Below are 13856 nucleotides of genomic sequence, written 5' to 3'. Positions count from 1 at the left end.
AGCTGCCGAACAGGACAAGGGGAAAAAAAAGAAAACAAAAAAAAAACAAAAAAAAAAACTGTGATACACAAAAGCAGCGCTGTTTTTCTAGTGAGGATTTACTTTAACGAAACGACAGCTGCACCTGGTAAATTTAATGAGTTACTATCCATCTACCTGGAACAAGAACAAACAAATCATGTTCAATCCGTTCTTTGGTTGGGTTGGTTGCAAATAAAGGATTACAAAATCTTAATTTCAGGACTTCAGAATCGATCACCACAATTTTCTTGACTAAAAACTACAAATTAAACTCCAGTACATTTAGAAACCACCTTGTAAATAAAGTAGAAGACATAGAAACAGTGGAGCTGCTGCGGGTGTTATCAATCATCTTTGGTATATTTTTTCAAACAATATCTTTGACTTTCCAAATGGATACATTTTTTGTGTGTATTTAGTTTTTCTGTTTCAAAACCAAAGATAATCGTTTTTTGCTAAACACCTTTTCCAATCCAATCTGATTTCCATCCTGCCCTGCTCATGGTGTCCTTGTGTGTGTGTGTGTGTGTGTGTGTGTGTGTGTGTGTGTGGGGAGCCCACTCAAGTGATAAATTGTACAGTATAAGTAAAGTCCATTTACCATTACTGACCTTGGAATTTGACAGCGGTTGCCGGGGTGTAAGTTTAACAAAGTTCCTCAAAACCTTGAGTTCAGTAGGTCACCGTCTCACCGTCCACTGGCGACAACTTCAGGCCAGCAGATCTGTTTATCTCAGCATCAAATCTTTTTTTCGTGGCAGTATTATACTTTGTAATTCACCGAGATATTGAGTCTGGCATAAAGATTACTACTGAGAGTAAACCTGCTGAATCAGTCTGATCTCCCAATTGGACATAGAAAAGCTTCACCATCATTACTATCTTAACTGCGGCTGAAAGGCTGCCAGCTGTGCTTTGCAGGGATTGGTTGATGGAGTGAAGGAAAGGACTCCAGTAAAAAGACCTTGTTTTTTTTTTGGTGTGAATTCAAGGACCTACATGCTGACGTCTGTTCTATTATACAGGACCGGCCTCCATGAAGTGGAAACATTGGTAATGAATGTGAAGGAGAGTTTTTGTATGTAGTAAACTGTAATCCCAGATAGTTAAACTGACATGCTTATTGGCCTCACAAACCCAATGTCATTTGGGGTTGAACTTTAACAATAGACCAACAATTCCATCACATTGAACCTCAGTATAATAAACCAGACAGCTCAACATGATGATGTTTACATTTTACAACATTGTTTTATCTGTTTTCAAACTTTCCTTCTGTGCAAGGCTTTGAAATGACCCAATAAAAAAAGACATGACCCTCTTTAAATTGGCGTTGTTTCAACATGTGCAGATTTCTCATGCCTGACAGGACGGGGACTTTTATTCATTGTTGTAAAAACTTGATATTCATAGCAGCTGAAAACAATAACTGTTTCTTAGACTGGTTCAGCAAACAATTCCCAGACGATAACTTCCCCCATTATATCGCATTTAGTTTTTACTCTTTTCATTATCTTCAGGGGAATGAGGCCAGTGCGTATTGAAATTCACCACCTTGATTCGTTGTTGTTTTCAACACGAGCAATTCCTTCCTTTGGAAGCGAGAGGAAAGCCAGTGAGTTCAGAGTTTCGTGTATCACACCAGATAACAGTCACATACAGTTACAGGAGGGGAGGGAAAACGCCAATGGAGATCGGCATCAGGGTCATGATTTCCAAAGCAAAACAGAAACCAAACAAACCCCAGACACATATCATTATCACACAGTCCTGCCTTCAGCGCTGTTCTCAGCCACCTACGCAGATGTCTGCATGCAGCAAGGCGCCTACCACCGATCTCCATGAATGACACTGCTACCGGTCGTTTACAACAGTTTATTCACCATATATTATAATGTTACAGCTCGTAAAAAGTACACACATGTAGATATATGAGTGCACAATCAGATAATTGGTTGAATAACACGTCATGGAAACAAAAACCATTAATCACAAAAGTGATTTAAATGAATGATGAAAAGCAAATATTTGAACGTCCCGGTGCACCGCCGCCTGCGCTCGGTGGTTATTCTTCATCTGTTTATTTCTCAGCTCAATTAAATTAATTAGAATGTGATCAGCAACGCAAAACCATTAAGGAACTCAAAAGTCACCATGTAAATTATACTAACTGCCGGCGAAATGTGTAGGCTGTACATTTTATAAGACAACTACTGTCTTTACATTTTCCGACTTGTTTCTCTTGTCCTGGGTAATTTCATGTGAGTGGCTCATTTCTTGAAATGAAAAATGCTACGGGGACTTGAGCGAGAGAGCGACCTCTGACTGACAGCGTGATCAGAAAAAGCAGCAGAAAAACCTTTTAGCTTGGCTGATCTTTCATTTGTTCTGCTCCTAAATTGCTTATCATGCTGTTTCCCGGCTCTGTTTAGAGCATTTTTCATTTGATTACTTTACCTGCACAGCAGAGAGGTGCCCGGATTATGGAAAGTCAAGGAAATATGTTTAATAAGATTAACAAATCATTAAATTATTATCCTTAATACTCCTCAAGAGGCAAAGCAGAACGTGGAGAGTCATGCTGCTGTTCAGCCTCCTTTGCTAATTGAGGACATCGAGGGTCAGGCAGGTCAGAAGCTCACTAATCAATACCGCTGCACCCCGTTATTTCCACTGAGAAAAATTTTCATTTTCATTACCCTGGTTTCCAGGATGCTCTGCAGTAGATTAATTGTCTCCTTTGCTTCTTCACCAGTCCCAGTTCCCTCCCACACAGCCTTTTTTTTTTTTTTTTTTTTTTCCATTTCCTTCCAGCAGTCCACCGGATCTGTGCAGCAGTTTGGAGACGGAGCCTCGCGGGCGGGGGCTCGCCTCACGGGTGGTGGGAGTGGGTCTGGGGGCAAGGCAGCACAGGCTCAGAGGGGAGGGCAGCCATTAGGCCCGGGTGGTACAAGGCTCGCCCCGGACCTCCCAGGGCCTGAGTGGAGGGCTCCATGCCCACGTTGAGGTGCAGCGACAGGTGGGCATGGCAGTAATCCAGAACCGACTGCTCACACCTGTACAGTGCCAGAGCGCTCAGCTGCCGCGGTATCTGGACACAAACAGAAGGCAGAAAAATGGAAGGGAAGACAGAAGCAGAGAAGAAGGTTTTTTTCTAAAATAGACACCCCCGCCCCCATCCCCCCACCCCCCCACCCCCCCCAAAAAAACAACAACAAAAAACCCACAATTTGAACATTTGATCTGCTCTCTGAATATTTTGGAATTGGCTTAATATACTTCATGCTGTCATGGCACGGCTCCGTCATTAATGCAGCCTTGGCCGGTGATACAGCGTGCGCCCCAAGACCTGAAATCTGTGGCGCTCAAACACCCACTTTCAGCTGGAGTGATTTATATGCAAGATGAAAGCCTTAAGCAAGAGTGCACACATATTTTCTGCCCTCTTTTAAATGGAGTCAAGGCTCCATTTAGAAGAGAGTGCTTATTACATTACAAGCACTTTGCTGATTCAAAGACTCCTCTTGGTTTTACGTTCTACTGTGGTCTGAATTATGTCAATTAAACAGGATGAAGCTGCATCCCAAGCCGATGTAATATTGATATTAATATCCTAATGTCTATTAATGCTCTCAAACAAAACATGCATGCATTCGTGAGCCTTGAAAACGTTCACAGTAACATGATGCACACATCACAACACAGAACACATGCAGCTGTTGAACGCGCCAAAGCTTTACTAATGGCCTTCATGTAAACATCTAAAAATTGCGTTTTTCATTCATTCGATCCTCTAAGAAATGAATTCCAGTTATCAGCCATTACATGTTAATCTCCCATTGCGTGTAGGATAAAGACAAGACATTCGGCAAAGCCTGTGAGGAAATTCTCAGATCGCTGTAATATGAGTTGCAGCCTGAACATCTATTGTGAAATATGTTGTCTTGGATTATTTTATTGGATCACAAAAGGATTTGCACAAAGCAGATTTGATGCAGGAATTGGTTTTAGTTTTATTTTTTTTTTTCTTTATCTGGTTAGGTCAAGATTCACAGCACTATCTCCCGTTCAGACCCATGAATTTAAAATCCCGGCTCTCTAAAGGTTATGTTTTCCTTTTAAGAAGCATACGACTCCGTTTGTTCTCCACTTTAATAGGGAGATTAGTTGAAAACACGCTATTGTCTAATTCAGCATCTGAACTTTGCACACGGCTTCGGAGCACTTAATAAAACATTCATGAACATCAATGCTCCGAATGCAAAATGAGGTGGGTCGGGGTGGCGGGCTGGGGGGGCTAGTGGGTGGGGGGTATCCAGGAGTCCTCTGCGCGCACCGACAAGGGGAAAGGCTACACCGTGGGCTTGTTCCACCAATTACCGCCAATTGAATAAGTCAATCCTCTGAGCGTGCACGTTAATGTAAATTGGGCTGGTTTAGTTGGTTGAACTAATAACCCCTCGCTCTCTCAGGACAGCGCTGTTTGGCAGAGCTCTCACAACCTTTGCTTCCCCCAGACTGTCCTGCCTCCTCCGTTTAACATTGCCAGTTAATCCCATGAAATCCAAAGGTGCTATAAAATACACTGAGCTGCAGTTACTGAGACAATAAAAGGCTTCTTTTTTTTTTTTTGCTCATCACCACTAAGCTCCAGGGATCCCTACACATCTGTAAATACAAAAAAAAACAATCCACCTCTTGAAAGGTACAGTGCTATTATTATATAGTGTGAACACTATGAATAGTCCAGACAGAATCACAAGAAGAGTCCTTACGACCTCTTAAATGTTTTGGGGGGTTTGTGAGGGATTTGTGTCACTCAAAAAACCAATGCAAAGTTTTTCTAAAAATGTTTTTAAAGACTGTAACGCTAAGCTTTGAGAGTGACAGCTTGTTTGTTGTGTCAGTTTACTTCACGTGTATCTCGCTTGCCGTCTCTGCAGATTGATTTAAAGCAGTTTCAAGAAACCAGACACAAGTAGCTTCTCATTTTTTCTCATTATGTTCAGTCTTGGGTGGGCGCGTCAAGGCTTTTGTCTGTCTTTGCAATGTGGTGTTTTGAAATGGACTTTCCAAGACTCGGGGGGGGGGGGGGGGGTCTGTGCACCTTTACGTGTATGACACCCATTAACCAGAAAGAAGTTTGCAATGACCGGGCTGATGTTTCACATGTGGTTGGAGTCCAGATCATTTCTCTGCCTGCAGAGGAGGTAAAGCGTGATGCAACCTGTGAGGTAATACCGCAGCTTGGATGTGGTGCTGTAACATTTTGACACCTCTCAGCAAGAAGTGCACAGACTGAAAGCCTATTTGGTGTGTCCAGCACAAAATTACAGTCGGGCCCATAAATATTTGGACATTGACACAATTTTCAGCATTTCCAACTCTGCATAGCTCCACAAAGGATTTGAGTTCATGCGTTCAAGACGTGTCTGCGCAAGATGTGCTTTAAGGCAGAATTTGAGCCTTTATTTGAGGATGTTTGAATTGGAATTAGGTGGAGGCCCTTTTTATGAACTCCACCTTTTTAGGTGCATCAATATAAACATCAATATAATAACCTGATACTTGATGTAAATTTCTACTTAGTAATGGACCACACAGTCGAGTAATACTATACTAAACTAAACTATACTAAACTAAACTAAACTAAAGTAAACTGGGCTGGGGAAACTTCTGTGTGGAGTTTTCATGTTCTCCATGTTTTTGAAAGGGTTTTCTCTGGTACAAAAAAACTGCATTTGAGGCAAACTGATAACTCTAAGTTTCCCGTTGTGCCCTTCAAAGACGAGCGACCTGTCCAGGATGTATCCTGCCTTCATCCACAGTCGGCTTTAAGCCCTGAGCCTGGGCACTGGAGCTTCTCTAAAGCACTACAGAAAATGCATAGATGGATTGCATATGTAACCAATCATAAGGACATTCTCAGAAATAAATGTAAAGAAATGCAGAATCCCCCTAGCATTTTTGGCCGTGTAATTTTATTTAATTTTTTTTTTTTACTGAAAAACAACCAAGCTGTATCATATCCTCTTTTTCTTTAATTTTTTTACTGAAAAACAACCAGGCTGTATCATATCCTCTTTTTTTTTTTTTTTTTTTTTTTAAGTTTTTTATCACCTCCTCCTTGAACACTTTAGTCACTTGCTGCCTTTTCCAACACTTTGCTTGAACTGTCACCTTCTGCAGCTTACATAAAGTGCACTCCCAGCCTGCAGTTCACCAAGTTACACTCACATTTTCTATTCACACGGAGCCGCTAACCATGAAATAAACTGTAATTCCGGCTCGGTGGTCCCCCTTCATGGGGTCTTTAATTTTGAGTAAGACCCTCTGCGGTGTTGACAGCAGGGGGTCAAATCTGCAGCTCCTCTCTCCTAAATGTTGCAAAAACAGGAATGAAACAGAAATTTGAGGCCGACAGTCTTGCCACACACAGTATCTACCCTCTGGAGCGACACTAAGCAAATACAATACAATTTCTTGTAACGGGTCATTATAGTGGGTGTTGTGTGGACATTGCAGAGTTAAAGGGGATCAGAACCTTTTGTAACTTTCCAACACTCATCAGCTCTGAGTGAAATAGAGAAATGACACGTCAAAGTGGTGAGGACACTAATTTCACACTTACACTATGAATTGTTTGAATGACCTTTACTGGTTATCTTTCACTCTGCAAGTTGGCAGCTTCTCATGTGCGACTATTGGACAGCTAAAATATTGCACACACATTCATCCCAGCACCTGAATGCACAATAAAAAAAAAGCAACCAACAAAGTTCAATTCAAGACACACTGTAATGCTGAGGGCTTGTTAGATGGCTGTTGTTAATGATCATGGTGCAATTATCTTTTTTTCCTTCCAAGCTCATTTTGTAAACAATGAACATCCCGTGTTTAGCCTATAAAGTCATGTCTACTGGATTGCACATAACAGCCTTTTTGTGTGTTCCTTGGAGAACTTTCATTGCAATCACAGCAAAAACTGAGTTAGATATACACTTGTTTTGTTGCCAGAATCCTTTGCAATAGTTCCCAATGGATCGCCTGTTTGTCTTCAATCAAATGAATGAAAGGTCTGGTTTCCCCCCCGTGCACGTTTAAAGTTGGCGTCAGTGTCAGGCAGTAAAGGTAAACGACCGCACGACAGTCTGCTCACAATAACAACGCTATAATAACATGCTAATGCTTTTATTGTTTAGGATTTTAATTTTGCATGATTACTATACTCCGTGTGTAGAAATAAATGTTTGCTGAGGTGGATGTCATTATGACTGCAGGTTTGGACTCGCGGCGCAAATTGCAAATTGCAAAAAAGATTAATTTACAACTGTGTCTGTAATTAATCGAGATTAATTGCATAATTTATGGACGTGTAATTAACACACAAATCACCAATTCGATGCACAGAAAATGTGCTTATTCTGACTCCTTTTACTTAAGTGGACAGCAGCCCAACCTTTCGTAAACCGTTTTAAAGTCACAGTTGTCATCTGTCACAGCTCACGATGCGATATTTGGCTGAAGGAAGCCAACTCTTTAGGCTCCTTTCCTTCAAAGACTTCAAACAGGGAGCAATGATCATGATGAGATATATAAGTTTGAATTATTCTGAAATAATGATCAATTTCTAAGAGCCAAGAGCATCGAGCTTCACCACAGGAAGAACCTGCAGTACTGTAACATTTCTACCAAGATAAACTAGAACCTTGTGAATCTTCTCCCGTGGCTCGCAAGGAAGATGATTTGTGATCATGCAAAAATATATAATAAAGATATGAGACCGACAATAATCACTGGACTTGAAAGGACTGAACTGTTATTCAGTGCTGTGACGGGACGACGATTCTGGCACTCCTGCTGCATGGTCAAGGACGGAAAGTAGCAGTCTTTGTATTTTCCTTATTCAGAATTATCGTCTGTGTGCGATAATTTGCAGTTTTGGATACGAATGGAATTTTGTACTTCTTCTTGATCAAAGTTCACACAATACATTTTTTTTTTTTACCAAAAACTGATTTTACTTTAACAAGAATATTTTAAGTAATAGATAAAACTAGAATGAATCGGAGTCCCACATGACAAAAACACATCAGATAATTTTTTTTTTTTTTTTTACTGTTCACGCACATAAGCTCCTCCCCCTGTCCTTGTTGTCCAATTGGGTGGAATCTCAAAGGAGAAGCTTGTGTGCATTGTTAGTCACGGAGTTGTTTGCACTTAGGTGGAGCATTAATGATGAATTATTTCAATGGTAGTTAAATTCACTATTCTTTTTCTTTTCTATCACTAGTTTAAATGAGCAATAGCAGCGGCATTAGTCGCTGAAAGCAGTTATTTCATCAAATTAACGTTTTTTTTTTTTTTAAAGCATTAAACTTTACAGAGTTACGCAAAAAAGATCAAGCAATGATTTCACCAGCCAGAGTGTAGACGTAAAATAAGAAGTGAGAAACATCACAATTTGCACTGATTAACAATAGAGGCATTCCCGAAGTGAAATTCACCCTTTGGCCAAAGGCTGTTGGAGAACCCAGAGGTCGGGTGAAATGTTTCATTCTGAATCAAAGTGTTGAACAAACCCCTGAAGCCACAACATGGTGGAATGATGACAATGAGAAGGTCAGTGTGCGACTGACCAACACAATGACAAACGTAACATTCACTAGAAGCTGGTCCACTTATTGGAAGAACATCTTTACTCTGGCTCATAGGTCACCTTTGGACTTCCTTCCATGTCCTAATGTCTTTCAATTACCAGGATGATAATTATGTTTTTTCCTCCACTGTTGCTGTCAAAGATACCGACAGCTTTTCTCACTCATTCACAGTCTCCCTGGATAAGAGCATCCGCTAATGACTGAAATACAAAATGTCAAAATAAAGTCAATTAACTTAATGTCATTTCTCCTCGCAAGTGTGATGAAGTCTCTGTGCAGCTGATAGTCATTAAACTGGGCTAAATGCTGTTTTGTGGTTTCACACTACATCTCCAGAGTCAACACGGCACTCTATTTGCAATTAAAACACGTCCCTGTCAGCGAAGGAGGATCCAAACGCAAACGTGGGCTGAACAGAATCGAACTTAAGTAGATGATAACAATCCAGATAATAGTCTCTGAAAAAGGAAACAAAAACTAAGATCCAAATGGAAAAAAAAAGAAAAGAAGTAATTATTAGAAAATAGGAACTGCAATGAGGGCAAACAGGTATCTGGACAGGTAACACAGACAAAAACACAAGGCTGGACATTAAGATTGTGTAAATGAGAGGTGGGTTAGTAACTTCCAATATATATATATACATCTGAACGGTGTCAAAGTTAAAAAAAAAAGGTCAAATGAGCCAAAGTGACGTCGTCAATAATAATCAATTATTTTGTACGATGCACACTGAAATAAACCTTAAAGGTAAAACAGCCAGATTCCATCAGTCTGGAATGAGGTTAATCATGATTCAAGCAAAAAATTTTAATCTTTAAAAATGTTAACAACAGATTTATTAATAGATTTGTTGTTTGCTGTATTTTAGAAGTTGCTGTGCCATGTGACATCGCTTGTAAACAGTAAGATGTGTGGAGAAGGTCTAACAGAGCCGGTGTTTCGGATCTACAGGTGACCATGATAACTGTTGACCCCATTCTAATATGTTTAGTGGTCGCTGATCATTACAGCAGATGAGAAAACTGAGAGGAAACGTGTCGTAGAACTTTTATTCAGACTTTAAGGAAGTCTGTTTGAGTAAAGGTGTAGAATTATGTTGTCAGAAGCAAACAAATCTTTAAATACAACGTAACCTGCCCGATTCATATTTGTGGTGCTCTTTAGGGCGACGCTTTACACCCCCACTTCGGCAAAAAATTGTATCACATGATGCACTTTTATTCATTTTACTGTTGCTGTGATTTAGTTTTGTAATTTTACTGAAACTGTTGTTCAATATTAAATTTGCAGTTTGCATCAAACATTTAGTAAAAAGAAGTGCAGTGGAATTTTAATGTAACAATTAGTGAGTGTTTGTGTTGGTAAATAATTTCATCTGGTCTTTTCAAACATCTAAATATAGAAAATGTGTGTATCCCTCACATAAAAATAACAACAGTAATTCTATTTTAGTAGGAAAGAAGCCCATAAATAGAATCAGGCATGACAAGAATCCATATGTTTGCTTATAAACTGAATCGCTTCCAATGTCCTTTATTTGAATAATCCCAACTGGAAAGTGGGAATTTCCCAAATGGTAACTTTCTCAAGGCAAAACAAGTTCCTCTTCTCCACATCTCCAAACAAAGAGGGGGTGGGATTACTCAGAAAGGAAGAAGCATGGAAGGAACGAGCACGAGACACGTACAGAGACTGATGGGAAAATTATTAAGACCATGGAAAGCAACGCAGAGAGAAACATGACAAGACATCAGGGCTACAACTTGGGAAAACAACACAAAAACTCAGTGAACAGGGAACAATGGGGGCAGTGTGGGAATCACACTGTGAAAAACACCCTGGAAAACCAGGAAAGCAAATCAAACACAATAAAACAAGGTAACAGCACAAGACTAAACAGCAGGGATGTGACAGAGTAAGAGCATCATTTAAATATAGGCATTATGGAAGCAATAAACTGAATGAAAAAAAAAAAAAAAGGATCAGTTTCACGTCTTTGCATAGAGGAATAAAAGCCTTTTTGGCTATCCGAGCTGAGTGAGCGTTCAGGTTTAATCAGGAATATTGGGGAACTGCAGGCTGTTATGGTTGGAGCTCTTAGAGAGGTGACTCACTGGCCAGGATAACTTGGAGACGTGCCAGCGGAGCTGCTTAAAGGGCTGAACGCAGCATACCGGCAGATTTAGCCCGGAGCATGAGCACCACCTTTCCTTGACTTTAATAGCTCAGGAGGTCCTAACCAGTCTAGTTCCCCGCTACACAAGCAAATAAATATAAAAGGGAAATCAAAACTGGTGATTACAGTGGTTGTCTAAGAATAGCTCTGTATCCCTTCGACGAACGTAAGTTATTATTCAGTGACTCAATGGCTAAGGGCCAAACTAATAGAGAAGGCATCTGGCATCAGCCTGGTCTTGTCTTCACTCTATGTTAACTGTTTAAAGTACAGCACATCCTGTTTACCCTCAAGTAAATTTCAGGGAACAGAATACACTGGGAGTCCTGGGTAAAGATGTGAAAAAACCTCCTTCTTTTCAGACGCTCCATACTTGTTTGTGTTGTCAGACAGCACATTTATACCGCAGGTTATTGCATCGCTGTTTCTTTTTTACTTATTTTTGCACGTCTTCCTCTCAGCTAGAATGATTCATTGTTTATCTCATAAAATCTCTAGAGTTTAAAGTGTTAAGAAATTATCTTCTCAACTGGTCTGGGAATTGTTGTGGGCTTCAAGTGGTGACAGCTGTTAGTATAAACAATAACACTTTCCTCTTAAGTTATTTTATTTCAGCTCGCATGTGTGGTGTTGCGTGTTGCGTGTTGAACAGAGCAGAGAAAATGAAACAAAAGTGATGAAATATAAATTATTAAAGCATAATACAATGGCTGAACATTGCATAAAGGAAAAGTTGAGAAAAACATAAAAAAAAGAAGGTCTGATGGGAAGGCAGGAACGAGAGGAGGCGTGAGCTTTTGGATTTCATACTTTCTACTCATCCCCCAGCAAAGCATCGGCACTAAAACCTTCACCTCAGGCTACGTGACAAATAATGTGCAACCGGGTTAGTGGTTGTTTCTGTCCCAGACTCCGCTGCTTCTGGTCTGCGTCCCACCAAGTGTTTGGTTTATGGGCAGAGGAGACGATTTCCCTGCCTACGTTTCATTTCTCATTTTGGAAAAATGATTCCGATAAAAGGGAGTAAGTGGAGTTTTACACGCATTTATTTCATTATTATATAAGGCACAAAATGTGTAATAGGTACAATGACTGAATAGACTTATATACAAATAGATAGTAAAAACCTGTAACGAGCACAGGGATGTTAAAGAATTCAATATATTTAAGTTGCTTTGTTGCTGTCAGACAAGAACATACAAGTCAACACGATCAAAGTGTTTAAACAAATCTTAATTTAACAGATGTTTAGCATAAAAGAAATTGCACAGATTTCTAAAGATTGGACAACTTCTCTCATATAAGGCCACAAGTTGGGAAAGCGAGTTTCTTCCACTGCCTCAGTTGTCTGATTCACTTTCAGCCATGTGGCTGCACCGTCTCCCCAGAGCAGATATCACAATCTAAACTCAACTTCCCCAAGTCGTCAAGCCTTATGTGCGTTTGGTAAACTATTTCTTTCTCGTGATAATCCTTCTTGGCATCACATGTCACACAATTGCAAAGCCTGTTTATTTAGCATTCTTATGTGGCCACGTTTGAAGGGAACGTTAAGTCATGAGATGAGAAGCAGAGCTGAGTATGGAGCTTGTGTCCATGCGAAACTTGATCAAACGTATAGATTTAGGTCATTCGTGAGTGAAATGCGCTGATAAATTTACAAAGGGATTGTCTTCTTCATGGCATTTTTCCATCATTCTGATTGAATTCTGTCTCAGTGTTGGGAGAGCGTGAAATGATGCAAACTGAAGTAACAAAGGAGTGAAAAAGTGAAGGTGTTTGACTTAAAATATACAAGGTGAAATACAAACCTCTTAGAAAACAAATATCGGGGATGAATGTCTCTAAAACGCTGTTTGAATTGAGTAACAGACTATTTGTGGTTACACAGGTTTACAGTGCAGAGACGGAACGAGGTCCTGACATTTTAACTTTTGGTAAACTAAATGTAAATTACAAGAAAGGGTAATTTGATAAATAGTCAGCTTTTGAGGTTTACCCGCCTCTCCATCTTAATTTCAATCTTCATACTGAGCTAAGCTCACAGGCTGGAGATTCACATTTGAAGACGGACAGATTCTTCTCGCTGTCATCACATAGATCCATTATATTTCCCAGGATCTCCAAATAGTCCTGGAAAAAAACGAACTTTCCTCCAGGAAGAGACCAAATATCAGAAACATTTGCTGTTGGATAAAACTTCAACGACCTGATTTACTATAATAATGTCTAAAGAAGGTACTGTGATTTTGGTTTATGTGCGCTTTGCAGGTGATCCGCTCAGAATAATAACTTGAATGGCAACACATGTTCAACATCAGGTCTCTGCATGCGACATTGCTTCACCATGGAGTTGAGCATGTTAGTGGGGGAAATTATAAAAACATATCAGACTGTTAAAACAAATAAATCAGATTTTGGAAAAAAAATAGATAAAATGTCTCATACTACATTCTGGAAATAAAAGTTGTGGGGGGGCCCAGCTGAGAAAACGCATCCCACCATAACACCAACAGAACCTCTGATAAAAGTTGAACCGATTATTTGCATCTTCAATTCAAACGAGATGAAATTGTCGGGTACAGTTGCCCGATCTTCCATATTCATGAAGGCTAATGTGCTTCATTATTGATGCGTCTGTCAGACACAATACTCCGTCAGTGAGTCAGCTGTGTTTGTGTTTGTGTTTGTGTTTGTGTTTGTGTTTGTGTTTGTGTTTGTGTTTGTGTTTGTGTTTGTGTGCACTGTACACTTGGCACCAGTTTTTACATGCACACACCGACTGAAGATCGGGGCCTAACTCACGGTTCTTCAACAAAAGCCCTCCTCTGGTCCCCTCTGAGGCACATGTGGAAGAGGACAATGATGTAAACTCTCCTGACGCTGCAAAACAGCAATTAATCCTAATACCCGAGCTATTAGCTTCGGCATGCTAATGAAAACATTCACATAGGTGGTCCCCCCCTTTTCACCGCTCCGAATGTAGGTCAAGTTGC

General features: G+C 40.1%; 1 protein-coding gene across 1 annotated transcript in view; it reads right to left on the bottom strand.

Annotated features, from left to right (window-relative positions):
- Positions 1-1883: 1883 nt before the first annotated feature.
- The window catches only part of LOC308112649 (leucine-rich repeat transmembrane neuronal protein 4-like), a 54381-nt gene continuing 42408 nt past the window's right edge, over positions 1884-13856 (bottom strand). The window contains exon 3 of the mRNA XM_080468332.1: positions 1884-3112. The gene's annotated coding sequence lies outside the window, so the exon portion shown is untranslated. The remainder of the gene's footprint in view (positions 3113-13856) is intronic.

Source organism: Lipophrys pholis (assembly GCF_963383615.2).
Source record: "Lipophrys pholis genome assembly, chromosome: 7".
Classification (NCBI taxonomy): Eukaryota; Metazoa; Chordata; class Actinopteri; order Blenniiformes; family Blenniidae; genus Lipophrys; species Lipophrys pholis.
This window is presented reverse-complemented; position numbering and strand designations above follow the sequence as displayed.